Here is a 4,758-nt window from a genome sequence, read left to right on the forward strand (position 1 = left end):
CATGGGGGCCGGGCAAGAAATGAGGAAGGGCAGCAAGACAACCACCGTGGCTCGGGCGGGCGAGAAGACGAAGAATCCCCAGGAGATGATCACGACGGTGATGCTGTACACAGTCATCATGTAGAAGATGCAGGACATGATGATGAGGAAGATGCCGGAGTAGACGACGGGCATGATCATGAAGATGATGATGCCGGCGGAGTAGACGACGCTGGACCATCGATGGGCTAGGTGCAGGACCCTCATATTCAAGAGCTGCTTCTCAAGCAGATGGATAACGCAAGAGCTGCCGCCCGAGAGAAAGCCAAGATGGATCAACTTGAGTTAGACGCGGTTACTCCATTGTATGAAGGATGCAGGCCCGAGGATACCCGCCTGAAAGTAACGCTCATGGCTCTGGAGATGAAGGTAAAACAAAAAATGACCGACGCATGCTTCGACGAGAACATGTCATTCTGGCACGAACGTCTTCCCAAGGGGAACAAGTGCCCGACTAGTTTGGAGGAGGCGAAGAAAATCGTGTGTCCTCTGGATTTACCGCACGTGAAATACCATGTGTGCATGAACAATTGCATCATTTATCAGGACGAGCACGCGGAGTCTTCCATATGTCCTGTGTGCGGCGTCACTCGATACAAGAAGAGGAAGAAAGCTCCTCGAAAAGTGGTGTGGTACTTTCCGATCACTCCTCGTCTGCAGCGGTATTTCGCGGACCCTAAAGTAGCAAAGCTCCTGCGTTGGCACGCGGATAGGGAGGAGAAGAAGCAAGAAGATGACGCAAATGATCCGGAGATAGATAAAAAAGACAAGATGCTGAGTCACCCTAAGGATGCGAGCCAGTGGCAAGCGTTGAACTTCGAAGACCTAGAATTTGGGAACGATCCAAGGAACATCGTGCTGGGCGCGAGCACCGATGGAGTCAATCCGTTTGGCAGCCAGAGAAGCACACATAGCACCTGGCCTGTGTTTGTGTGGATGTACAACCTTCCCCCCTGGTTGTGCATGAAGAGGAAGTACATTCACATGAGTATGCTAATTGAAGGACCAAAACAACCAGGGAACGACATCAATCTGTATCTAGGGCTGCTGAAAGAGGAGCTTGACACGCTATGGAAAACGCCAGCCAATACGTGGGATGCCGCAGAGAAAGAATATTTCCCTATGAGAGCCGCGCTGCTCACGAAGGTGCACGACTATCTCGGTTACGGATATGTCGCGGGGCAGGTGGTCCACGGATTTTCTGGATGCTTCAGGTGCATGGATGACACAACGTATCGCCAGCTAGATAGAGATCCCGGGTCTTCGAAAACCGTGTTCATGGGACATCGAAGGTGGCTTCGCGACGATGACCCGTGGAGAAAACGCAAGGATCTATTCGATGGTGAAACCGAACCCCGAGGACGCCCGCGTACGAGGAGCGGCGAGGAAATAGACGAGCTGTTGAAAAATTGTAAAGACTGCCCACTGCCGGGAAAGAAGCAAAAAAAGCGCCAGAGCCGGGAAAGAAGCGAAAGGCGCCAGAGCCGCTGCTGAAGGTATGGAAAACGAGGTCTGTTTTCTGGGACTTGCCGTACTGGAAGATCCACCGTGTGCCTCACAGCCTTGATGTCATGCATATCACGAAGAACGTGTGCGAGAGTCTGCTTGGTACCCTGCTCAACATGCCAGAGAGGACCAAAGATGGGCCGAAAGCAAGGGCAGACTTGAAATCAATGGGCATCAGGCAGGAGCTTCACGCTATATATGATGATCATGATGATGATGATGAGGCGAGGCGGGACACGGAAAGTCGTCGCAAAGGCAAAAAGGCCAAGAAGACCGGAAATGACTACCCTCCCGCGTGCTTCACTCTAAGTCAGGAGGAGATCGAGCAGTTTTTCACCTGCCTCGTAGGAGTAAAACTTCCTTACGGTTACGCGGGGAAGATAAGCAGATACCTAGACCCAGTGAAGCAGAAGTTCAGCGGGATGAAGTCTCACGACTGTCACGTGCTGATGACGCAGATACTTCCAGTTGCAATCCGTGGGATCGTGGACGCGCACGTCCGTGAAACCCTATTTGGCCTATGCCACTTTTTCGACGTCATCTCTCGGAAGTCTGTTGGCGTGAGGCAACTCAGAAGGCTACAGGAAGAGATCGTGGTGATACTATGCGAGCTTGAGATGTACTTCCCGCCCGCATTCTTCGACGTTATGGTGCATTTGCTGGTCCATATCATGGACGATATCATCCAACTCGGGCCGACGTTCCTGCACAGCATGATGCCGTTCAAAAGGATGAATGGTGTCATCAAAGGATACGTTCGCAACATGTCACGTCCAGAGGGAAGCATAGCCAGGGGCTTTCTGACCGAAGAGTGCATCTCCTACTGCAAAAATTATCTACGCATCGAGAACCCCGTTGGTCTGCCCGACAACAGGCACCTCGGCAGGCTCGCTGGATGGGGTCACCGTGAGGGTCGCCGCGAAATGCATGTCGACTTCGAGGGTCGACTCGCCGACTTTGAAAGAGCAAACCTAGTCACGCTACAACACATAGACGTGGTCGATCCTTGGGTGGTAGAGCACAAAACCTTTATTAAGAAGACGTACAATGACCGAGGCCAACAGAGGACGGACGGAGATATACTCAAAGAGCACAACTCATGTTTCACGCGTTGGTTCAAGCAGAAGCTTCTGTCGTACCCTTTACATGAGGATTCTTCCGCGGAAGAACAACTCATATTCGCCTTGTCACAGGGCGCCGAGCACAACCTGATGACCTATGAGGCGTACGATATCAACGGCTACACATTCTACACCGAGGCCAAGGACATGAAGAGCGATGGTTATCTGAACTCCGGGGTAACGATGGAATCCTACACCGGTAACGACAAGCACAGATACTACGGAAGGATCAAGGAGATCTGGGAGCTGAGCTACGCTGGAGAGAAGGTCCCGATGTTCCGTGTCAGATGGGCGAAGAGCGTCCTAAAAGAAGACCGGTATTTCACCACCATGGTTATACCCGAAGCCAAACCCAAGACCGCGGGCGCAAACGTCACCGCGAAAAATGAGCCATGGGTACTGGCTTCCCAAGTGGACCAATGCTTCTTCATTACCGACCCGTCAAAGCCCAGTCGTGTTGTCGTGAGGAGAGGCAAAAGGAAGATCATCGGAATGGATGGAGTAGCCAATGAGCAAGACTTCGACAAGTATGGCGACCCGAGGATCGAACATGACGACAATGATGAAGTAGCAGCATACACCACAAGAAGAAGCAGGACCACCCTACCTAAAGGACGTCCGTTCCACAGAAGAACTCCATTTGCGAAAAACAAGGGCAAGAAGATTGTGAACAGATAGCTAGCTAAGATCGATTGTATTTAAATCGTAGCCTTCATTTCTCGATTGTATTTCATGGGCACCTTTTGAACTATCATGAATATTTTTAAATTTCATGGACACTCGATCTCGATCCCCCTCCATCTCGATCGCTATCCCACCTCGCCAGATCCAGTCCCCCTCGCCGCCGAGCACCCTCCAGTCCACCGGCCGCCGCCGCCGACCCCCCGCACCCCTCCCCTACTCATCCGCCGCCGCTGACCCCCCGCACCCTCCCCCGCTCCACCGCCATTACTGTTTGATGATATTTTTTAAAAAATTATTACTGTCTTATAAAAAAATATTACTGTTACTGTCTTATAAACAAAATATTACTGTTATGATTTAAACAAGTTTAAAAAATTATTACTGTCTTATAAAAAAAATACTAATGGCGCACCACGGTGAGGTGCGCCATTAGTATGGATGTACTTATGGCGCACCGAGGAGTGGTGCGCCATTAGTATTGTGCCATTGCTATAAGAAAAAAAGTACTAATGGCGCACCGCGGTGAGGTGCGCCATTAGTATGGATGTACTTATGGCGCACCGAGGGGTGGTGCGCCATTAGTATTGTGCCCGATCCCCCCTTCCCTCTCCCACTTCGCCCGATCACCCCTTCCCTCTCCCCCTCGCCAGTTCCCTCTCCCTCCCTCCACCGTGCCGCCGCCGCAGCTGCCCTGACCCACTGCGCCGCAGCCGCCCACGCACCCCCGCCGCCTCCCTCTCCCCTTCCTCCCCCTCGTCGCCGGCAGCCCGGACGCCGCCCCATCCACACCGCCCCATCCACCTCGTCGGGCTCCTCCTCCCGCTCCGCGTCCTCGGGCTCCTCCCGCTCGCGCTCGTGCTCCCGCTCCCTCTCGTCGTCCTCCTCATCGCCGCTCCCCTCCCGCCGCCAAGCGCAGGTGAGCAACCGCCACCCTTCCCTTCCCCTCCCCTCCCCTACGCCTCCTCACGGCCGGCTCTACGGACCTGTCGGCTTCGTTTTCTATGCTGGATCGATTTAGTTACTGTGATTGATTTCATTGCTAGTTGAGATTCTCCAGTGGGCTTTATGATGAGGTGCAGGCAGCTTGCACGATGTAATAGAATGAATTGGTTTATTATTTACCGCCATTTTAGCTGATCATTCTGCCATTTTGTACTCTATATCAACGTGCAAGCTTAGTAGTGCTCTTCTCTGTGCTGCAGTTTATTTTTAGTCATTTGTCTGAAATGTTTGATCAAGTTGTTTGCATGCTGCCAGAGTCCTCTGCTAGCTAGTGCCGACTATGATGATGTAAATTGATATTGCCTATGTTTCTTTGCTCATAACCATTGGTTAGGAATAGTTGTTATGTCAGAGGGTCTGATAGGTTAGGCTTTGATGTTTTCCCACTTCCACCCTGGATGTCTTC

Source organism: Triticum urartu, chromosome 6 (assembly GCF_003073215.2).
Source record: "Triticum urartu cultivar G1812 chromosome 6, Tu2.1, whole genome shotgun sequence".
Lineage (NCBI taxonomy): Eukaryota > Viridiplantae > Streptophyta > Magnoliopsida > Poales > Poaceae > Triticum > Triticum urartu.